The sequence below is a fragment of the Podarcis pityusensis genome (genome assembly GCF_964106645.2).
Source record: "Podarcis pityusensis genome assembly, chromosome: 3".
NCBI lineage: Eukaryota > Metazoa > Chordata > Lepidosauria > Squamata > Lacertidae > Podarcis > Podarcis pityusensis.
Window position 1 is genome coordinate 55,633,841 of NC_138026.1, and position 14,072 is coordinate 55,647,912.

Here is a 14,072-nt window from a genome sequence, read left to right on the forward strand (position 1 = left end):
TTTTGCTGAGAATAAACTGATATGTTCCAAAGGAAGTACTCTCACTGTACAAAATCGGGTCTTCAGAGAGCACCAGCAGATTCTAGGCGCACTGTATGTCCCATAGCCACAAATTAATTCAGCAGCAGATTTTCAGAGGTGGGTGAGGGAAATTAATAGCTTATTCCTAAGCAGGCTTCCTCCTTTTATGAATTCAAGATGGCTTATGATGCCAGTAGAAAAAGTCCTTCAAATGAGAAAGCCAGCCCCTTTGATAGCGGTGATCTAAAGGAATATAGGACATGATAAAATCTTACTCAACTGAGCCATCCTTGGGTTCAACCTCAGAAGCAGTTTAGGAACCTCCTGTATCTATTTTACATGTTTGCCTGAATTATAAACTAATACATACTGAGAACTAGATCCTTGGCAAAGTGATTGTTTTGAATATCACATCATGGAGCAGCCATGGCCTGGAGGTTCAGCACCTAAATCTCATGTAAGAACACATGCTGCACATTTTTGTTACAGGACCAGCAATTTCACATTTGAGAGAACTCTTGGGGGGATTCCACACTGACCCAGTGAGTTGTTCATTTTATTTCTTAGAAAAGCCTACGACTTCATATTTTGTCACCACTGCCTCAGATGCTGACTCCCTTCCCGAGAAAGTTAGTTCAGGTACAGGGATCTGCCTTACATCTTCCACAGTTAAAACAGATGCAAACAATTCATTCAGATTCTTTACGGTCTCCTTTTCCTATTTTAGCAGGCCTTTGACTCCTTTGCTGTCTAAAGATCCAATTACCTCTCTGCTCCTGGTGTTTTTCTTGGGGATTGTTGGGTTTAACATTTTTAACAACATGCTTCTTAAATTATTATTTTCCTTCCATCCATTATTATCTACTTGCATTTCTTTTGCCAAAGTTTGCATTCCTTTTTGTTCTCATTTCGACAACACTTCCATTTTACTTCCTTGACTGCTTGTTACCCATTCTGGCAACCTCTTGGTCTTGGTGATACCTTTCCCAGTTCTAGCTAAGCTTCTATTATTGTGGTTTTTAATAACCCCAAGCATTCTGGAGAGAATGGTAGCTTTCTGCCCCTCAGGGCACAGCTGGGACCTCTGCCATGGCAATGATTCCACCCCCGCAGTGGTGGTGCCCAGCAGATATGCATATGTGCCATCCTGCCGCCACACCCTCCATCAACATTGGTCACCACCAATATGTGGGTGGCAGCTGTGTTAGGGACTCTAACTCTATTGGGTTGTGACTGTTAAATCTCAGTGCAAATCATGACTTTGTTGCCATTGTTTTTATTACCACATCTAGTTTATGTGTAGCAAAGGGTTTACTAAACCCCTTGAAACAAGGTCACATTTCAGCCTAAGTTAAGTACATGCTTACTGTTCTGAATGAAATATCTGAATTTTGACTGGCTCATGCCAAATCTCAGTAAAAAGACAGGCTTTTAAGAATACCTTTTGGTTTGTTGCCATCAACAGGCTTCTAAGATTTGTTAGAAGATTATGAGACCAGAGGCAGAAACTACAGCCAGGCAGTTTTGTGGGGGTTTTTTGGGGTTAGATGCTTGATAGCAACTGATATGGCATTAACATGGATGACAATATTAAGCATAAGTATGTTAACATGAAATCAAGCTAATGAGATGTTATTTCTTTTAAAGCTTTGAGATGTACTGTAAAGTGCCATATTAATGTGTATAGTAGTGCCTGTTAGATATATAAAGATGCGCAAAGCATTGCTTATCATATTGTGCTGGCATTATATCAAGATTTTTGTTGTTGTTTGTGTCACCGTTCTTCAGGTGAAAAATAGAAACTGAGGCCTAAATGCATGCAGATTTCAGATCTGCATTCTTTGCCAATTAATGTTTGAGGCTGGTGGAAAAAGTCAAGTGGTAACTTCCCAATTCTTTTCCTGAAATTGCTCCACGTGGTCTGATTGAGAATTAACAACACCCTAGAAAATTGTAGGAAACATTAATCATTGGCCCATCACATAAGGATGGTGGAAACTTCATCACAAAAAAGGGAAAATGCACCTCAGGGTAACTGTTCCATCGAAAAATGGTGCAAATCAGACAAATGTTTTCACAGAGGAAATGTTGGTTGACTTGTCCATACTCTCAGTTGAGCACTGCTAGTCTGTAGTGATTAGAAGATTACTAATAGCACTAGCATTTGTGCTATTTTTATATACATATCTAACATTATGTCTTTTGGTCTCTGTGTGATGTGTAGCACAATCCTTCATATACCTTACTCAAAAGTAAGCCTCATTGAACTCAATGGGGCTTACTCTCCCAAGTAAGTGGATGTGGGATTGCAGCCAGAAGCACCTTTCACAGTCACTCTCTTTTGTGTTATATGTCTGTGCTACCTGCTCATGTGACGTTTTTGATTAGGATGGAGTTAAGAATGGAAAGCAAATGATGCCGACAATTTACAGTGGCTTTGTGTAGACCATATTGCAGCCAAGTTACCTAGAGCTGTATATGCTGGATTTGAAAGAGAAAGAATAATCTTTTTTTTAAAAAGGAAACACTGGATGGTTAATTCAGAGAGGGAAATAGAACTGATTATTTTCCAGTATTATTAAAAGCCGCCAGTTTTCAGATGAGGCAGGGACCACATTCCCATGTTCGTTTTTGAGGAGAAAGTTACCACATAATGACATTACCTTTTCAATTTCACCTGGTGACTGTTCTTATAAAATGCACCTCCACATGGTGCCAGGTGGTATTTATCACATTAGGAAATGCTTGAGGCCTGCCAGGTGCCCCGAGGCGATATTAAATAGCAGGCACATTTATAAGAATGACCCTCCCTATGAAACTGACAGGGTAAAATTGTATTGTGATTGAATCTGGGAATTGGACCAAATCCATGTTGCTAATGAGAGTTCTGCTGAGAGAGATCTTTTTTCTTGTTCACTGTACTGACTGGGAAGAACGTATATTTATTGTACTACATTTGTGCCAAAACTGATCAGTATAAGTACATGGAATAGAATGTTTCATATTCATTTATTCGCGCAAGACTCTTTGAAAAGTTGTAACAAACCTTTTCACTGTTTATATAAACAATATATATTTGAACAAAAATAAACAACTGAAGCTAATTAGTAAGGATGGCTTCAATTTTGTCAAAATAAAGCTTTGATGAAAAAAATGGCTCAGGACATCTTGATTTTGTCTTAATTTTCATAGCTTTTTCCTTTTCTGACAGTACTGAGAATCAACAGTTTTAAGAAAAAGTAGTAACATTCTGATATGTTGCTTAGATGATATTAAATATAAACATCAGCAAATTTTTGAATTGTTTTTGATCCAAACTCAATTTTTTGACCAGACCTTATTATATTTTTAAAAGTTGTTTGCATATCATAAATCTGAATTGCCTTCCTTCTAGAAGGAGCTCAGGACAATGTACAATAAAAATCCCACCAGAACAGAAGAACATATCAAATGAACAAACCATATACAAATAACTATACATTCCCTGGAGAAAGGGGAAAGAAGGCAGTATGTGATGTGCAAAAGGAAGAAGAGATTTTGGGGCTTAAAAAAAAATACTGCAGTGTTCTGCCTTGTCTAGGAACTATAGAATGAACTCCGCCTCCCTAGAAGGTGAAGCTATGGCAAACCTGTTGCTGTCTGTTGTCTTTGAGGATGGGCTTTGCTGGATCAAATCAGAGTCCATCTGGTCAAGCATTCACAAACAGAGCACATTGGAAATAAATACCGTCTTCAGTTGTGTGTCTCCAGCCACTTTTAATCAGAAATGTACTGCCTTTGAACACAGAAGCCCCGTTCTGATTTATTATGGCTAACAGAATTTGTTTCATTGATTGCCCCAGAGATCTAATGTTTTGACAGATAGATAATAATATCTCTCTATTAGCTCTTTGCACAATTCATTTTTTTAACCACTATGTTTAGTTGGCCTGATCCACTGGGGCTCTTAAGTTCTTAATCCAAGACACATTTTTCTCCATCCTTAACATAGTCACATGCTTAGCTGACTGCTTTAAGAATGTTGCTGATGCTATCCACTGAATTCTTCTTTCCTTTAGGCAGGCAAACATTTAATTACATCCTCTTTACAACACTCCTGTTTACATCTTTAGCATGCAAGATCAAAAACATAAAGGTTGCCTATTTCACATCATGGATGTAGTGATATCCTAAATTAATTAGCTACAAAAGCATTTCTAGCTTCAGAGTTCATTTGATGTTCTCTCCAAGGATGAACCTCCTACCTACTCGCTGCATTAAAAATAATAAAACTAGAACTTAATAATAATGTTTCATTTAAAATATGAATTTACACTTCTGAGAGACAGGACATATCTGCAGAACACAAGCTTAGGGCAAAAGTAGATGCGCAAAACATGAAGTGTAAATAAACAGCAGTCAGGTTTTGGGTTCAACTTTCCTGGGGTTTGAAGGAGGTGAGAGGAAGAAAAGGGGATGGAACCTTAGCCTTGGAGTAAAGTGTGATCTTTCTCCCCTCTGGTTATCTCCCTCCCTCCCCTCCTTCTTGACAAGGTGTCTGAATGGGTTCACACACTGTGTACTAGATCTAGTGGCTTCCTCGGGTGCCTTGCAATCTGTTAGGGAATGGGGGGCCTTGCACTCTTTCCCTTTATTCAATACACGCACCTGTCTTTGCCACCATTGCACACATCTTCTGTTATGCCTTTGGTAAGATTCTTTCCAGATCAAGTGTTGCATTCCCACTGTGATGCCCGAGTTCCCTGTGCCAGAACTTAAGGCAATCTGTACTTGCATAGGACTTTATCACTTTTGCCTGTTTCCTTGTGCAGTCTAGTTCAACAGCACCCTAAAGGCTCCAGCTGGAAATTCCCCCCGGACGTTAATTCTGCCTTTGAAATCTCAGATTCAAGCAAATTTCATTGTATTGCCTCATCTGCTGTTACTCCACAGCTTCTTGGTTGCAGCACTGCTCTACAGCCAGCTATGACGGTTGCTCCTGAACTTAATTCCAAAGCCAGTAGGTGGAGGAGAATTAACAGTTGCCATGGTTTATTTCAATTTTATTGGGCATTGTGTGTGTGTGTGTGTGTGTGTGTGTGTGTGTGTGTGTTCCCCAGCAAATGATGAGTCACCATGGAAAGAGTTCATTGCAGGTTGAAAGTTGGAAAGCGACCAATTTATACTGGTGCATATTTCTGTTCCTGAGTGTTGTGGTGGATCACAATGTCTTGCTGCTGCACTGAATTTGAAAGATGCATTATGGCAGCAATTACAGCACATGGCAAGACAATTTTGTCAGGAAGCATGATGAGGTTTCTGGGATGGGGCCATCCAAGGTTAATGAAGAAGAAATAGATGGTGTCGCTAGCAGTTAAGAGGCAATTTGAAAAACATGCCGGTGACACTGATGGGAGAGAGAAAACCACAAGGTGGAAAAGTCACGTATAGAACTGGGATGGAGGTCCACAGGCTGAATACAGCCCTCGGGGCAGGCCATGCCTCACTCCCAAGCTCCACCTCTCTCTGCCCCTGCTCCAATCTCTCCTTGAGAGCTTTTGTAAGGTTGGAACGTGTCCTTGAACAGTGGCAACGCTCCTCCTTGCCTGGCTGGAGAGATGCAGAAACCTTTGGCTATTGTGGGGATGGAATGTAGCCTTCAGTACAAAGGAAAGAGCCACATCCACTTTAGCTTCTGACCCTGCTAACCTTTGCCTCTGACCAAGCTCTGCATTGTGTTGGCAAAGCAGCAGACATTTCTGGCGCTGATCCTGCACTGTGCTGAGCTCCCAGCTGCCTTGAAACCCCCTGCCTTGGTAACTCGCAGGAGGGCAATGCAGTCTCACCTGCATCACATTGCTAGCTGCTATTAGCTACCATCAAACATGGACAGATAATAAACCCTCCTCTTCCCTTTTTAATGAGAAGCAGCAATCAGGTAAGAACCATAAGATTCAAGTGTGGTTGCCTTTCGCTGATTTCTCTTGCCGCACCATAAATGTATCCTTCCTCATGTCACATATGAGAAATGGAGGGTGGCTTGCACATCCGTTGAACTCATTAACTGGCTTGAAAAGCTGAACACAAAATGCTAAGCCCCGTGGCAGCGTGTTATAATTGTGCTTTCCCACTGGGAACAGAGTTTAACACTTTGGGGCAGTCTGACAGAGAGCCAGGGTGTTCTCTAACGAGGATGGTCAGAAATGAGGTACAAAAGAGGATAGAGGAGTCCCCAGAGATAATAGCTGAATAATATGAATCCAGCCATGACCTACCTGTGAATGTGTTAACTACCATAATAAATCTCCACCTATAGAACCACCTGGATAAAAGCAGGGAGTTTTTTTCCAGCTCTGCAAAACCTCCCTTTCTAATAAGCTGCCTGCAAAGGTTGGAAATAAAAGAGCTGCAGTGGTCCACTTCCACCTACCACTATGGCTGAAAGCTTCCAAACATTTCTCAGAGAAGCTGGAAGTTCCCAGGTTAAAAAACAGGAAAGCCTAGAAAGGCATTGGAGCCTTTAAACTATTAGGGCCCTTTAAAGTGGTCATATTTTAGGTTAGGAGACGGAAATGTGCAAGTGTACAAGCACACCTGGATTCAAAGCAAGACCTAGTGTCATACCTAGTGCTTTTCTTCTAGAAAAAAATGGCTGGTACCCACTATGAAGTTATTACAGTAAGTGCCACAATTTTAACCCTTGAGTATCTCCAGAAAAAAGTACTGGTCAAACCCTCTAACACATCAAGGTGAAAAACTGGGACACTGTCTTCTGGGGCCACCCTTTTTTTGGGGTGAGATTGTGGCATCCAAAATAGCCGCTGTCCTCTCACATGAAAGAACACAATGTCCCGGTTTTCCCCAGACAGTTGAGGGGTGTGCTGTGTGTGCAAGTCTCAATTCCTTCTTCTCGATTAGCTCTGTTATATTACTATTGACATCAAAGGAAATTTAGCATGCCCTCTTAGAAAACAGTTTTATCATTGCTTCTTAAGTGGGCCTATTAAATTTCATTTGAATTCCAAAGTGCTCTTTTACACATACATTACATGGCTTTGTACATACAACAGTATATTATCATCCCCATATTGTAGATGGGATACTGAAATGTAGAGAGTTGAACTCACTTAGTGAGTTAAAGGCAGGGGCAGGTTCTAAGCGAGAAGCTTCTTGTTAACGCAGCTCTGTTGTTTACCCACAACACCATGTCAGCAGCACTTCTGTAGCCTCACCTCCAACCCCAGTCACCCATGATGCCTAAAAAGGTGTTCCCCAAACAGGGAAGGCTTGTTGAGCATAGCAGTATAAGATGATGCTTTTGGGGAAAGAAGGGTAAGTTCAAAGTGCCTAATCTATTGACAAGATAAAGAGAGGAAAAGGAAACAAAGATAAGTATCTAACTTTGTGTTTAGATTTTGTGAGTCACCATAAAATGTCATAAAGCCACATGATTATTCCTTCGTGCTCATGTAGCAAAAGTATTGGAGTACTGAGGATTTGGAAACAAGGAAGCAGTGAGCCCATGGATGCCGATATTACGTTGTTTTGTGTGTGTTATAGAAAGGCATTCCACCTTCGCATTAGTCCTTTAATTGCCCTGTTACATTAGGTGCCTCTAAAGCAAGAGCAATAGTCCCACCAAACCTCATAAATATTAATAGTCCAGAAATAACTTTTAGGCTAGTCCCACATGAATGGCTATATTATGCAAAAGAACAGCATGCAAGCACAGACAGGCAGACTTGTGGGAGGTGATTAGAATGTACGAGCGGATCTATCCAGACATCTAAATCACATTTTCTAAATACCATTATTCATTTCAATTTTGGAGCTAGGATTTTTATGAGATTTATTGTAATTTGACTCCCCAGGTGCTAAAGAATTTAGAATGGCTGTCAGAAGCTGTATCTTTGGGGAATTGCAATCTCTAAATAACACTGAAGGGAAACGTGTTTCAAAGTAATGGGAATTACATCAAATATTACCTTGGTCCCTGCACAGTCCAACGTTCATTAGCTGAAACAAATGTATCGCTGTGCTGTATTTCCCAAGGGGCCACAGAACCCCCAAAAGTTCTAGCAAATGCAACCCTATGAAGGTTGGGGGAAGAGGGAGATAGTGGTGGAGAAACTGCCACTTCCTAAGCCATGCAGGGCCCATACCTGGAAGGATGGAAGGGAGCAACATTCCCCCCTCCTCACTGTTGTTTTTCCTTTTTTAGGATATTTTCCCTTCAGTTTGTTCCAGTGGGAGGGGAAATGTCTGAACCAGATACAAGGCTGATGTAGTTTCTGACCCATTCTAGAGCCATGTCCTAGGAGGGGCTTTGGACCTCCCAAACTTGCCTCTGTCCTGGGACACCCAGTTTTGACCCTTAATGAGGGTGTATCAGCAATTGCAGCAGAGTTTTATTTGATTGCACAGGGAAGGTATCCAACCATGGATCGCCCTCTCCATCTGCAGAAAAGGAGGTTCACCGTATCCTGCAACCTCTTGGCCACTCTCCAGCGTAGGATTGCTCTCTTAGTTGCCTTGTGTCAGAAAACAAGTACTTAGGGAAGGGTGGATTCAGATTTGCCTCCATGTTAAATCATAGCTGTCAACTTTTCCCTTTTCTTGTGAGGAATCCTATTTGGAATAAGGGAAATTCCCTTAAAAAAAGGGAAACATTGACAGCTATGTGTTAAATAGATACCAAGGTGGAATGTAAAGATCATGTATGCCTGCCCTCATAGCAACATGAGCATAAATCATCACGGATGCACAACAAAAGGAGTGGTTGAAGAGGCCCTTTGACAACTTGCATAAACCTCATTCTTAAGTTATCCTGGTGCTTTAGTTGATAGGCTGAAAATATATAAAGACAGCCAGGGCTTCTGTATCACTAATAGAATCATAGAATCACAGAGATGGAAGGGACCACAAGAGTCATCTGGTTGCACTGCTGGAATATTTTGCACCACAAGGGACTCAAACCCATGACTCTGAGATTAAGAGTTCCGTGCTCTACCGAGTGAGCTATGAACCAACAGTGAATGTTGGTAGCTTTGGCTTCACTGCTGCCTGATAAGGTGGAGCAGCCCAAATATTCTCCTATACATTTACGCAAGGCAGAGGAACCCAGCCCATATTGGCTGCTGCTTGGTGCTGAGAATATAGGACATGGAGGCAGACACTTGTGCTAAATGGGATCCCAAAGAGGTTTGGGTGAGTTTAAATATCAGAAAGTCCGCGACAAAGAACAGACCATAGCAGTTTAGTTGTGCTGCCAATGTTTGTGTGTGATCATGCATCAAGTTAAGGGGAATTATTCACTCTCGTCAAGAAGGGGCAAAATATTCTAGAAGCAGTGGTACTGAGTGAGGCTGGGAAGCCAAGGAACAGAGAAGAAAGGGAAAACCGAATCTCACATTTCTACTAACAGTGCAATCCTGCGTAAGTATACATAGTAGTAAATCCCACTGTGTTCTATGAAGTTTGTTCTCAAGTAAGTGTGCATAAGGTATGGCAGGCTACATCTTTGGCAGCTGAGCTTCAATGGATAAATACAGTGTTTGTGCACAAACTGAATTTGAGATGGACATGGCTCTTTCAGTTACTGGCATGCCTATGGCTGCCAAGTCAATATCTTAGGTTAGTGTAAATGTTTGAGTGGCAAGTACCCATTTGTACATGAATCAAGTATTTACAAAGATCTTGTTCTGAATGACATGGAAATATATGCCCTCTGTGTATGTCTTGGCCCTCTACCAAAAAAAGAGTATAGTTTCCTGCTGTGTAGGTACCGAAGTGGAAATGCGTGAGCGTTGTAAACTATAAAGCTCATGAATACAGGAAAAGGCAATCATAAAATGCATGGGCTTCCACAGTTTATATCAGGTTTATGGTACAAATCAAATATATTTACTGGGCAACAGGTTTTATAAAGCTGAATAAAGACAAAAAGTCAACTTGTTCATGTCTGGCATCCTCAAACACCGTAATAAGGATGAGGATAGAGAGGAAACAAATGTGAGATATATTGAAAAATCAGTACTAGTAGAGCAACAACCACCACCAGTAGTAGTAGTAGGAAATAATTGATAGTGATGAATTCTACTACTGTGGTGAATGTATCACAACTGGGTCATCATTAAGGGGAACCATCAAATAGCTGAAGGGAGGAAGTTCCACAGCTAGGGTGCCACTGCAGAGAAGGTCTTATCCCATGTTGCTGCCAAACATATTTTCCCCATAAGCAGGATCACCAACAGGGCATCCAGTATATAAATGATATAAGCCATTCATAGAGACTCTGAAAAATTAACACCAAGTTGCATGGAATTGCATGAGGGCAGTGAAAATATCCAAAGTTCCCCTATATCAGAATTGCTCTTCACTGCTTCCCAATCACTATAAAGTTTCATAATTCTTCACACGTTTTTACAGCAAATGTATTTTAACAAGCATGCTCCTTAAAATGCTGCCAAACCCGTCAGTCTTACCCTGATGACTGAAGCATTAATTTTCAGGCGGAAGAATATTCATCTATTTTTATCTCATGGCCACTTGCTGTTTTGATTAACTTATGCTGTAAAAACCAGGATCCCTTATCCCTGAGATTATATTTGTCCTGGATTAAGGCAATTAAATGATAACGATGGTTTTGCTTTCACAAGGCTGCCGCTGACACAGATAAAATCTGACAGATCAGATCTCCGACAATGTAATGGTGTCACAATGGAAGCATTTCTGCTCCACTTACATCTGTGAGGAAAAAGCGACATGATTGTTCAGGAGGAGAGAGAAAAAGGCAGCGTATACTGAAGCATCCAATTAAACCACATCTTTAAGGCCAGCTTTCTGCTGGTCTGATATCCTTAGGCATGTTATCATAGCTAGGAACCTGTCCAGAGACATATGTGTTGTATTTGGAAGGCACCACACAGGTAAAATCAGTTCACATATGATCGTGCAACATCATAGCAGCAGGAAAGGGCTTGGTCCCTTTCTATGGAGACCTATATCTGAATGCATCCATATTTCCTGAGTCTGATCTGTGAAGAGCGAAAGGCTGTGTTCACTCCACTCCATCATTGTTGTGATGGGTAGGGTGGAGGGAAGCTGTTTCTCTGAAACACTGTCTCAGCATTGGGGAGAGTGTCTGCAAGTGTGTGTGGGTTTGTGTGTGCTGAATATGTGGCGAGTGTGCATGTCTCTGTGTCTCTATGGTGTGTGTCTGCACACATGTAAATAAACATTTGCCACAGTTATCACTGGAGGCAACCCTGGTAGAGGTGGGCAACTGGTTAAAAACAAGTTTTGCCGTCCCGGCCCTAAATTGTGATGAAACTTAACTATGGTTTGCTGAAAGGATCCTGTTTCTTAAACTATGGTTTGAAACTAATAAGGTCAGTTTGTTGAGGTTAATCTAGATCAGATCAGAGGTTTTCAGATCAGAGGGAGAGGGGAGAATGGGTGAGGTGAGGCTCATTTCTGCTTGTTCTCTAAATGATAAAATATGATTTACCAGGCCACTACAAAGGTAACAAATACATAGACACAGTAGCTCACCAGGCCCTGGAGATTTGAATTCCTTTAAAGTATCTAGGTGTTTCCTTACCACCTCTTTTCTTATTTTGAACTGCAGCTCCCTCCTTACAACATTTGTTCTGTTATCACCGGGTTGGGCATCGCTTTCCTTTTGGGTGAAGACAAAGACCAGGAAAGTGTTGAGCAGTTCCACCTTCTCTCTGCCACCCAATAGCATTTCTCGATCTTCTCCATGCAGAGGACCTACCACTTCCTGGTTCTTCTTTTTGCTTTGAACACAGCCAAATAAACCCTTTAAATTATTCTTAACCTCTCTTGCAAGCCTGAGCTCATTCTGAGCTTAAGCCTGCCTCGTATTCAGCCTGCAACTGTTGGCTACCCGTGTATACCCCTTTGCGATTTCCTTTTTCTAACATTTCTTATACTTGCCCTTCTGAAATCTCAGCTCATCTCCTTATGCAGCCACACTGGTTTCTTTAGATGCTTCCTACTTTTCTTCCTTGTTGAATTGTCTGGATTTGTGCCTTCAGTATTTCACCTTTAAGAAACTCCCATCCATCTTGGACTCCCTTCACTTTGAGTTTCTGACCATGGGATCTCATCCAGTAGGTCCTTAAGCTTTTTGAAATCAGCCTTCTTAAAGTTCAGAGTGCATGTCCAACTGCATTCAGTTCCCTTACCTCTGTATAATGAAACCTAGGAGGACATGATCACTTCCTCCCAAGGTTCACAGTACTTTTACTTCATTAATCAGTTCCTCTCTGTTGGTATGGACCAGGTCCAAGATAAATGATCCTTTGTTGCTTCTTCCACCTTCTGGGACATGAAATTGTCAGTGAGTCAATTGAGGAATCTGTTGGATCTTATATTCTTGGCAGAGTTTGTGTTCCAACAAATATTGTGTTCCAACAGATATTGGGGTAGTTGAAGTCTCCCATGATTACTGTATCTCTCATTTTTGAATTTGTGGTGATCTGCTGTAAGAAGGCATCGTCCAAGTCTTCGGTCTAGCTTAGCAGTCTGTAGTAGACATCCACAATTTTTACCCATATACTCTCAGTCTGCCTCTAAGGTCATGGATCTCTTCACAAGTCTACACATCCTTTACTTATAATGCTACTTCTCCTCCCTTCCTGTTTGGTCTATTCCTTTTGAATATGTTATATCCCTCAATTTCTTCATTCCAGTCATGAGTCTCATCCCACCAGGTTTCAGTAATGCCTATTAGGTTATATTTGCCATCCTGTATTAAGAGCTCAAATTTGTCTTGTTTCTCACACTCTGTGCATTTGGTTTAGATAGGCCTTTGGTTTCATTCAAGAGGACTCATTTGTTTTCATTGATTGCTTTAGGCCCATTCATCCCTACCTCCAAAATATGTGTTTTTGTGTTGCAGAAAGAATTGCAGCATTATTCTATTTTTCACACCACAGCAAATATATGGTATATTTATTTCCTTGCCATTTATTTCTTAGCAATTGTGATATTACAGTAGTAGAACCAATTATAATACACCAGAGAACAATTTTATCTTTGTGTTAAGACATTTGCTGAAATAATATAGAAAAGAAAACTAATGCATTGATTTCAATCTATACCAAAGCCTAGGTTTAAAAAATTGCTTCAATTTTAACTTTGGGGTGTATGTATATATATATATATATATATATATATATATATTAATGAATTTTGAAATATGGTTGCTATCTTAATTTATATAGACTAAATTGTGGTAGTGGCTCTGTTTTTAAATTAATATGGCTCAGAGAGGACTAGAAATATTGAGTTAATTTCTTTTATCTCTATTATTTTCTTTTGCTGCTCCACTTAGTTAACAGAGCTGATACATTTAAGCAATTAAATACACCAGTCAGTTGCATTCAGATTTTCTCTATGAATGGCTTCAATATATATTTCAGATTCTGCTCCCAATTTAAAAAAAAAGATAAAGAACAAGTTTTTCAGTCCCCTAGGATACAACCTATAAAGGACAGGTTCATAAGGTGTGCATCAATTTATGAATCATATATTAGCTTAGGCATAAAATGCATGTTTGCCAATATACATAGTAGCTCTATTTCCAGTTTTGGTTGAGGTCTTCAGATTTAATAAAAGAGGCATTGATTAGAGTGAATGCATTTCTATAAAACAAATACACTGTTATTTTGTAAAGGGTCTTGCAATCTAAAATTTGTTTAATACATGAAAGTTGTGGAGGATAAGTAGCGTAAAACACACTGTCTTAAAGCAGTTCTACATAGTTTGAAGAAGGAACTGTCATCCAGCCCACACACCAACATCACTCTCAGTCTATGCAGTCTAGGTCACATTGTGTCACAGGCTAACACATGATCCAGCAGAGCAAAGAGTTCCAGATTCCTCAAACAAGCAAGTAAAGCGGCATGTTGTAGGAGAAGGCAACTTTCCATAGATTCTCTAATCAAGACTGGCTCCACAAGCACAACCTGCTACCTATGACTCAGCCCCTGTTGCTAAGCTCAGGACTCATTTAGGGTCATTTAGATCATCAATCCCAGCTG